We start from the raw sequence: 11,536 nt of genomic DNA on the forward strand, positions 1-11,536 counted from the left end.
ACCAGACATCTAAGTAAGACCACGATAGTCATCAGCAGCTATCATACACAATGTATGATTTGTTCCATAAGCATCTAGTCCTGCAATTATATTTTCTTTTTGTTCTCCCTCTGCATTTAAGGTAATGCCAACACTGCATCATTATCTGATCCCTCTGACTGTACCAGATGGTCTCTGTTAGACCCATTTCAGAATCTTTTCATTCAGAGTTTGCCCTTGTTGTTCAGAACTCCATATACGCGACTTCACTTGCATCAATCAGCGTATATACGCGGATATCCCTTACGCAACACGCGTACACCATATACGCGACTATCCCCGCATAAAATGGCGTATGTACGCGGATATCCTTTAAACAACACGCGTACACCAATTTCCATATCAGCAACCTGTAAATGTCCTGTAGAGAATAAGTCATCAACCTATAACAAGGTATGTCTGCATCAATTCATCCCTTTGAACAGAATTCAGAGTCATTCACATTATATCATGTGTGAAACCACCATAGCCATTTCATCAAGCTCTACACGATCCAGGTGTCATTACTTGGGAACATCTGCATCAACCAACATATGTAAGTATAAACCTATCATCATATAGATACGAACTCATCATCATGTCTCCAACAAAGTGACTTTGAGGAGTCATCCATGTATCAGCACTATGTATCTTGAGCTCAAACTCTTTTGACAAAGCTTCTTGATATCATCATCAGCAACAATCCTTATCCACATGAGTGCCTGCATCATAAGTGTATGATCTTTATGCATATGACAACAGCAGTATATAAGTGACTCATCTTCAAGTGAGGAAGATGTGTATTCAAGCTTTGTACTTCTCCTTGTCCCTATGACGATCACCATGTAAGCACCATATATGCATCATCAAAGAATCAACCATAAATCTGATCTGAACATCTTCTATGTAGCTTCAAGAATCATATGAGAGTTTATCATAGACAACTCACAACATCATATCATAGCAAGATATATATAAGAATCATCACCAAGGATTATTAACCATAATGCCAACAATGAATTACTAAAGGCATATGCTCCCCCTCAACTAGTGCCATCTGTTAGATCTGATCATGCATATATCAGCAATAAGCATCAAAACATCGTCATCCTCAAGTTAGGATCAAAACACTTCTAGACATCATACAAGTAACAAAACATTTCCACACATCCTCAGCAGACTGTAATCAATAGAGCAAATAATAGACTGAATCATATCAGATCCTTTTTCTGATCCTGTCCCCACTGCTTTTCCTCAGACTGACATATACGCGACTTTGCAGTGTCTAACTCGCGTATGTACGCGACTTCCCTTTAAGGAACTTGCGTATGAGATTCAGAACGCTGAAGTTTTACACTTTCAGCTCCCCCTGAGTCTGATATGTCTGTGCTGTGCTGTGTCTCAGTACATTGTGTTGACTGTACTTCCTTCTTCCTCCATATCTTCAAGTGTGATGAGGTTTTCTCCTTTTGGTGTGATGTCCATCCTTTGTTCCTGCATTCCTTTGCTATATGTCCAAGCTTGTTACATGCATAACATCTTACATGTTTCATATTCCTCCTGCAGCAATCAGCAGCTTTGTGACCAAACATATTGCAAGCAAAGCAATATCCATTAAAGTACCTTGAGTGTGATGATATTTCTGCATGATGGTCTTGAACCCTTCTTCTTCTACATCTAGCTGCAACATGTCCAAGATTATGACATACATAACATTCAACATTATTCATAGGAGGAGTAAAAGATTTTCTTTGAGGAGTCTCTTTCCTTGATTGTTGACCTTTCATCTCCTTGTCGATCATTTTAGTTTTCTCTTTAGAGTTCCTTGCCTCACCTTGTGAGCTAGATTCACCTTCAACAGGTTCATGAAAACCAAGACCAGTCTTTATAGCAGGAGACCTTTGACTACTAAGAATATCATCCAAGACTTTAGAACTATCTTGAAATCGTAAAAGCTTATCCTTTTCTTCTAGTTTACCTTTCAAGATATTTACCTCAACCTGAAGTTGTTCTTCCTTTTCAAGAGATTGCTTTTTCAAATCTTCTTCAGCTTTCCTTCCTTCTTCCATTTGTTCCCTTAGTTTGAGAATCTCCCTTTCTTGTTCTTCATTCAAATCCTGCTGCATTTGACGAACTCGGAAGGCACATTCTAGTTGAGATTTTAAGCTGGTGACTTCGTTTTCTTGTTTTGCAATAGCTTGGAGTAGATCTGTATTCTGCTTCTTTGATTCTTCAAGATCTCCTTTTAGTGAGAGGATCGTGGCTTCAAGACTTTCATAATAACTGGATCGATCTCTGAGCTCCTTGATTGTTGTGTTCTTTTCAATGACTTCATTTCTTAGAGATGTTGCTTCATCCTACAACTTTTGATACCTTTCCTTGCATAACTTGAGGGCACCACTCTTTACGTCAAAACGTTTTTCTTGTTCAATAATTTTGTTTGTCAGCTTGTTAAATTCTGCCTCTATTTGACATCTTTCTCGCTCACCCATAAGAGCAAGTTCAGTAGTCTCACTATCACTTTCATCTCTTTCACAAGGAAATATAGATGGAACATCAGAGGATAACACATTCATACCTGATAATGATTCTGAATCTGAAGAGCTTCTTATACCTAATCCCCAATCGATTCTCCCACTGTCATAGTTCTTCTGAGATGTCTTCTTCTTCTTATGAGCTTTCTTCTTAAGCTTCTTTCCCATTGTTCCATGGATCTCCTTCAAGCGATCAAGCTTCTATCAAAGGACCTGGCTCTGATACCAATTGTTGAAAATAATACTGAGAGGGGGGGGGGTGAATCAGTATTATTAGTTCAATAAAACTTTTTCAATGCTCAAAACATATATGCTACTTCAGTTAAGTGAACCCGCGTGTACACGCTGCTGTGTCTAAAGCAACTAGCGTATATCCAGAAATCTTATGATTCAGTTAGCTTATCTTCAGTAAATGCATCAGAACATTATTAACCATATTAATCAGTAAACAGGTGCAGTATAACAGAACATATCATCACACAAAAGCCACACACATGAACACAAAGATATAAGGTGGAAACCCAATGTGGGTGAAAACCACCTGCTGCAAGTCATCTCAATCTTCTTCTTAATAAGAAAATCCTTTTACAATATTTGTACTGGTGCAGTCTTATACCAGTACGGGAGCTACAACCCCCTTTGCTCTTGTACTAGCCGATCCATTTACTAGTACACAGGCTGCTACCTGCTACAATGCTCCAAAGATCTCCCTTAGCTTTTGTACTAGCTTAGATACTAGTACGTAGGTGCTTGCCTACAATATTCTCTCCTCCAGGTACCACGTTTCATCAATTTTCAGACTGGATACACTGAAGCACAACATATAATCTGAAAGGCCACTTTTCATCCAATTTTCATACTGGACCCATAACTATCATTGAAGCTCAAAACAATCATCAAACTCTGAATCACTGAAACCCTGTTAACAACATTGTCACCAAAACACAGAGCAGACACAGAACTCTGTAATAACCATCAGACCCATCTGCAACTTCAAATATCAAGCTTTACAATGTATACGCTACTTCGATGAATCAAACCCACGTGTATACGCGCTTTTGCCAAAGACAACCCGCGTACAGATCTAGAAATAATTTCTCATAACTTGCAGCTGTACCAGACATCAGTCATACTCATAACACTTATAGAACAATACATGCGTCAGTATGTAGATCTAGAATAAGCATCATAAAGATAGTTCATTTCAAACCATTTGATCCCGATCTCTCCTTAGATCCTGTTCTCAATCAGCCGGTGAGATCCCTCCTTCGCTCAAATCAAGCAATGCATCGTCAACCCATAACCTGCATACTGGATCTCATGCTTCTTCAGATATTCAAGACATTTCCAATACCCTTGCCTAATGATTTCCTTCTCCTTATATAGCCTTAGGCCTTGTTCAATACCAAGAGCCAAAACCATAGAAATCCAATACCATCATCTTCAAAACTAGGGATCAACACGTCCGTCGAGACACCAAGGTCCAAAACCATAGGCACAACTTCCAAGGAATAACCGTCGTGGACCAAAGATAAGTTTTCCACATACACGCGCTTTTACTGAAGCCAACCAGCGTGTACACGCGACTTGGTATATAGCTAACCTGCGTGTACGCGACTTGGTATATAGTGAACCTGCTTGTATGCGCGACTTGGTATATAGTGAACCAGCGTGTATATATTTTTCTTCATACTTGTAGACTGATCATCAATTCCTTGCTGCTATCCTTCTGCACTATGATTTGTTATCAGTGTGATTTGCCATCAAGGACAACACTTGTCTCATAATGCCAACAATACCAGTTCCCAACCATCAATAGTATTCTATCAACATCGATCTAATCGATGTGCTCTTGAATCTAATATATTAGGGAACCAATCAATTGTTCGTACAATAATGTATAAACAATATCATAATACTTCAACTTATTGCTAAAGGGTATTGCCATAGATTTGTCATTTGTCATTATGAGGAATTTTGTTCACAAGCTTCTATGGGTTTTTTGACAAACTTCAAGTAGCATTGGATCCATCCAAGTTATGTTAGATTCTTCTTTCAACTCCCTCTTTCTAACTGAAGTAAATGAACTTCTTCCCTTTTATTGGAAGACCCTTTGTTATACAGTGATTTGTCACACTCCCAGTCTCATATCCTAAGCATCACACTTTGTGTCGTCAATGTCGCAAGTGTTGCAAAGTGACAAAAACTGTGAAGTGTATCCATCATGACACATAGACAAAAACATCCCTGAAGAACCAAAGGAAAACTTCCCTGAGTCAATTCTAGAAAAGGTTGACTAAAACCCTAAGTTTCAGGACCAACACTCTTTGCTCCACTTCCTGCTCATATTGATGGAAGGGTACAGTTCTTTGATATGAAAACCTGCGCTGAACTTCTTCTGGCAAGTTTTCCCAAAATGGAGGAGAAGCTTCGTATGCTAGAAACTGCGAGAAACAACAAGTTGGATGTTGTTGGTTGCAGATATGGTCGAGCTCTCCCATTTGGAGCTCTTGATCCTACCTTTAAGGGTCTTCCCCTTGAGATGTGGACCTTCCTCCCTCTTTTGTGGATCCCTAACTCCCTCTTCCTTCCTATAAATCAAATCCCTTCCATCCCCAGATGGTTGTTCATTGATTGCTTGCATTCTTATGTTGAGATTATGCCTAAATCTTTCCCATCTAACTTGGAGAAGGAATGCTTGAAGAGTCTTGGCTTGGACTTGGACATCCACCAAAAGGAGGTCTCCAACATCAAGGCATTGGTTGTATGCTTCCCTTTCTAGTTTATTAATATATACATTTGATGTTCACTTTCCATAAATGTGTACATGTTTATGCATTTAGCTTAATACTCTTTGATCTATTAAATAGTTTATGTTTGATATATGACATGTATGCTCTTGTATCTTGTATCGTCTTTTGATCTCTCTTGCAGGGACTAGGACATAAAGAACAAGCAAGAAGTGAGCCTGGAATCTAGGAGATCGAAGCCATCACTAAAGGATTGAGCGATTAGCATCAAAGCAAGGTAGCTTTCTCCTTCTCTCTCTATTTTTAAACATAAGCTAGGAAAGTTTACATTAGTTTGTTTGGTTTGTTGCTAGACCCACTCATTGGGCTAGAGAGATCGTCTTTTTCCGCAGAAGGGATTTATCTTCACAGAAAAATGGCAACTCCATTAGGGAATTTATAGCCTCTTCAATATCTTTTGTTGATTTGGTCTTTTGATCACTTTGACTGACCATTGAATTATGAGTTAGTTTGGGCCTGTGTAGGTCTACACATTCACTAATTACTGCCTTAGAGTGCTAAGTCCAGAATTTTTTTCAAAATCTTTCTTATTTTTTCCCATATTCCTCGTCCAACGCATTTTTTATCTGCACAGTCACGCCTCTAGCGCGTTTTTACTTGTAACAATTGTGTTGATCTCCATTTCGGCACGAATTTGGCTATTACAGTCATGTTGATCTCAGAGTTTTGGAAGAAATTAGGGTTTCCATGTGAAAATCCAGTGTTTCTTGGCCCCTGAGGTCTTTTTCATGTCCTCTGTGTTTGGATTTGCCTATGTTTTTTCTGGTTGTCTTGATTAATTTGTAAAATTTGTCCCCTTGGCTTTGGAGTGAAATTTGATTGAGTTCTAGGGTTTCTAGTCAATTGGTTATCACTTGCTACTTTTTGGTGTCACTAAGATACTGGTTTTACTGATTGATTGAGTACTGCTTTCTGTGGAAATCATTGAAAACATCATTTTGCATTTATTTTAGCTTGTACTTCAAAAATTGCTTTTCAAGTTGCATTAGGTTATTTGCATTTAGAAATCATTTTTGTTCTTAATCAAGCATAGATTACACTGTTTGATTTTCAAGTTGAAAAGAGTGCATCATTCATTTGTTCAAAAAGAAAAGTGAAAGTTATTTTCATTTAAGTACTATTGAATTCGAATTGGTGTTGCTTTGGTTGATGCATTAGTTGCATTAGAGGCATTTGAATCAAATTTTTTTTTGCTTTAGTTGCATTAGAGCATTTAAAAATCAAAGAAAAATAGCATTTACATAAATACGTCTTAGTAAAGTAAACATCATTTTGCTTTCGGTAAGTTGCATTTAGGATAGTGAAAAGTGGAAATCGATTTTACTTTGGGTATTTCATTTTGATAGTGAAAGTGAAAGCTAGTGGAAGGCATGTTGTTTGATGCATTATTGATTGAAATTTCTTCCCTTGATTAGTCTAACTTTCATTGAAACAAAAAGTTTTCCTTTTCTCATATAGTTGCATCTTAGGGATTCAGGTGACATCATTTTGAGCCCAAAATTGAAACATAATTTAAGAACCCGCGCTGAACTTCTTCTGGCAAGTTTTCCAAAAATGGAGGAGAAGCTTCGTATGCTACAAAATTCGAGAAACGGCACGCTGGATGTTGTTGGTTGCAAATATGGTCCAGCTCTCCCATTTGGAGCTCTTAATCCTACCTTTAAGGGCCTTCCCCTTGAGATGTGGACCTTCCTCCCTCTTTTGTGGATCCCTGACTCCCTCTCCCTTCCTATAAATCAAATCCCTTCCATCCCCAAATGGTTGGTCATTGATTGCTTGCATTCCTATGCTAAGATTATGCCTAAATGTTGCCCATCTAACTTGGAGGAGTGCTTGAAGAATCTTGGCTTGGACTTGTACATCCACCAAAAGGAGGTCTCCAACATCAAGGCATTGGTTGTATGCTTCCCTTTTTAGTTTATTAATATATACATCTGATGTTCACTTTCCATAAATGTGTACATGTTTATGCATTTAGCTTAATACTCCTTGATCTATTAAGTAGTTTATGTTTGATATATGACATGTATGCTCTTATATCTTGTATCGTCTTTTGATCTCTCTTGCAGATACTCTGACGTAAAGAACAAACAAGGAGGGAGCCTGGAAGCGAGGATATCAAAGCCATCTCGGACGTAAAGAACAAACAAGGAGGGAGCCTGGAAGCAAGGAGATTGAAGCCATCACTAAAGGATTGAGCGATTAGCATCAGAGCGAGGTAGGTTTCTCCTCTCTATTTTTCTAAGAAAGTTTGCATTAGTTTGTTCAGTTTGTTGCTATACCCACTCATTGGGCTTGAGAGATCGTGATTGTCTTTGTCCTCGGAGGGGATTTATCTTCACAACACCCTTCTCAAGTCTTGCTCTCGTGTTGTCATCTAATGCATACTTCAAAACTACTTTCCCTTTCTTCATTTACATCTTCTCGAAAATTCTTCACTTGTTACACTCTTTCATCTATTCTCAAAGCTTAGGTAGTTCTTATATTGACCTGCAAATTTTGTTAGGATGCTATGAAAGAACCAATATAATTAAGCAAAGTACAAAGACAATAACAATAATAGTAATCAAGGAGAGGTAGAGTACTTATCTTCTGAAGAAATTTGGCTCCCTCTTAATCTTGGAGCTTTTCACCAACCTTTTCATCACATCAACGTGATGTCATTTATGTCATTATCAAGAACTAGTGTTTCTTCTTTTAACGAAGACGATTAGCCCTAGGGTTTTATCTTTAGGTTTTTTCTTATTTGTGCCTTAACTAGGGTTTACAAGCCCTAGATACTACCAACTTTTAGATTTGCAAATTCTACAAGCATACTAATATGTTAGCTGCAAACCCTACAAATGTTTTTGAAAGCTTTCTAAATATATTTGTTTCCTTTATCACAAAAACCTAATCTTCATATGCCTAACATATCAATGATCTTTAATATATCTACACAGATCCTTTTATTTATCTTTCAAGAGAGCATAAGATCGTTAGCTTATTCTACATATTAATCATGACCTAGAAAACACAACCTAATATGCAATATGATTCGCATAAGTCATTGGTTGGAAATGAGCAAAAGGTATATGTACCTCTTTCAATCTTGCCTTATCCAACCTTGCAGAGATCTGATCCTTTGACTTTTCTTCAATTGACATGTATATTAACTTTCCTCCAGCGGAAGTACTTCATGTTTACAGTCTTCATATTTAGTCATGATTTCTATGGGTTGTTTCAAGAAACTATCCTTGCAATGCTAAAGGACAGCACCACCATGTGTACAGGTCATCCCTCCCTATGACAACTCTATACTAGGTTTAGATCTTTGCCACACCAATAACAGGTTCAGACCACAAGTCACCACAATTACCACGTGTTCGAATTAACAGTGTCCATAGTCACCAAAGGTTCAGATCACCGCAAACCCGTATATCACCTCAGGTTCGTATCACCATCGGTTCAGTCTGCTAGCACATAATTTAGATATTTCATACACTGATCATTGTAAAACGAGATCGGATTTCACAAATTCTAATGTCATGAGGATGAGGCTTGATATAGATATAGACTTCAAATTTCTATGATAATACTCCTTCCACAGAGTTCAAAGATGATCCATTTGTTTTTGGATCCTAGCATAGACTATATACCATAGACTTTAACAAACTGATTTTCTAATGAGCCAAAAATGTCACAGCTCCGACAAGGAGCCCCAAAAATGTCATAGGTCTGTCAAGGAGCCCCAAAAATGTCATGGGTCTGTCAATTCTCCTCCGAGAAGCATCAATTTCTCATGCTTATATCTATCAATTCCTCTTATATTTTTTGAGGCCAAGGACTATTACGCCTATCTGAAGAGAAGGTCAAATTACCAAGGCTTATTGGGCTTATTGTTTTATCTTTTTATGGTGGTCCTTCGTTGGTTGAAGGTTACCATTCTGAGGCACTTTTTGGTTGTTTCTTTCAGGCCAATCTTGGCCTTGTTTGAGGCCTAATTCAGCCCCCTCCAGAGGTCGAATTTTGACCCCCATTCTAAAAGCAATCTCTTTGCTATTTCAGACCCTCTATCTCTATGCTATCCTGAGGCCATTTCGGACCCTCTGAGACAGTTTCCCTGAAGCCAATCTTTGACCAATTTGAAGCATTTCTTGAGGCAAATTATGCGATGTTTCTAGGGTCGATCTGAGGATAATTTAAGGCATATCGGAGTTGGTTTTTGAGGTTGGTTTGAGCTTGTTTAAGGGCCTCTGTTAGGCCGCAGAAGGATTCCTATTAGGGCCGCGGGACAGACCTATTTTGCCCGCAATTCTAGGATGTTTTTAGGCCTGTAAACAAACCGCAAAAAAAGGGGCACTTCAGGCTGTTGGAAAGAGGTCGAATTTGGAGTTGTGTAAGGGTCAAATTTGATGTTATTCTAATGTTGTTCTAAGGATCAAATCATGAAACTAATGCAAAGAACAAAGGTTTACATTGTGATGACAAATGTAGAGATGTTGAATGGTGTTGTAATGCAATAAGCCTAACAATACTATTGTCGTGACCGAGATATGTGACAAGGAATGCAAAGAATAACAGAGTAAGGGAGAAAATTTATTGAGCTGGTTGAATTGCATGTCATGTTATACGGTCTAACTTTGTGACAGAGTTGTCCACAAAGATATTTTTCTAGTACAGTCAATGTTGATGAGGATCTCTATTATTATATTGTTGTTAACATATTGTTTACTAGGATGAGTATGGCTTGTTTCACGCGAGTGAATTGTTATGGTACTTGATGAAGATTTTATAGCTAGAGATATGCCATGTAACGTTTTTTACATGAGTTGTTGTTGACAGGGATAATTGCAGTGATTATTGAGGCATTGACGTTGAGAGAGATAATGATTGTTGCTTGATGACTGAGTGTGTTGTTGTGGAGCTAATACCAAATAAGTATGTTGGTGAAGATAAAGGTTGTGTTGTCATATCAGAACTTGGATTGAAGGGCAGGCCAAAATCATTATTCATGTCTGAAGTTTCCTGCTATAACCACTAGCTAATAATGATGTGATGTTTTTGAGCCTATAATGCAGGGATTGACAAAGTGTATTGTTTAGAATTAGATTATTGTTTTTTTTCATCAAGTATGTTATGATGAGTTTGTCAAAGATGTTGTGTCAAAATATGCTGCCAAGGTTTGAGCAAAGAGATTGATTGACGTGTTGAGATGTGTTGAGCATATTTGTATATTGAGTAGAGTTATTATTGTTGCCAGCGCTGCTAGTATGATGTATTGTCAAGCAAAGCTGGATGTTGATTGTCGAAGCATGTTGCTAGGGTCTGACAATGAGAAGTATGGTTGTTGAGCATTGTTGCCTATCTTTATCAACGCACGGGCTTTTCAGTGCCATTTTAAGGACATAAATCTAAAAGGTATAGCTCATGAATCATATCTCTGAGTATTTTGTTAATAATACACTGCCCAAATTGACAACCAAAGAATCGTGTTATATATCATATTCCTATTGAACCCATGTACTATCATAATATTGCCAAACTTGTGGCACATTGAATTGTGCATGTAGGCACGAGTTAGCAACAACAGTGAGTTTTACGGAATATTGTGACAGTGATATTACTAGAGTAGGCCACCTTTCCCATGCCCTCCCTCCCTCTCAGTGTTTCCAACAATTTTTGCTCTCATTCTCAAATTTATCCCGATTAGATATTTTTTGATATGATGTGCATATTCTATGCTTCTCGGTCTTTTGAATATGGTTAGACCCTCATAAAACCCAACTTACGAGGAACCATTCCAAACCCACTCGATGAAACCACCAATGAATAGCAGGAAAACTAGAACATCAAAACATGTCAAATGGCCATTTGTAGTAGACAATAGTTTCAATGTCTTGAGACTTCTCAAACCATAAAAATTCCTTGAAACGTTTTTTATTATAATTTTGTTAAAACTTAAAATCAAATGGTTTTCAGTATGGGAAATAGCAAGGATGGGAACGCATCCCCAAGACAACTAGATTACACCCACAAATTTTTCAAGGGACAACAGGTTGGGGATAATAATAATAACAATAATATAGAACTCACCATAAACATTTGTAGTTGGTTGTAAGTGTCGTAGGTTATACTATATAGTATTATAGGTTTACTATATAGTATTATACACAATTCTCAATTTTTTCAATT

This window comes from Pinus tabuliformis, chromosome 8 (genome assembly GCF_031772625.1).
Source record: "Pinus tabuliformis cultivar Carrire ecotype Pingquan chromosome 8, CPIR1, whole genome shotgun sequence".
NCBI classification, from domain to species: domain Eukaryota; kingdom Viridiplantae; phylum Streptophyta; class Pinopsida; order Pinales; family Pinaceae; genus Pinus; species Pinus tabuliformis.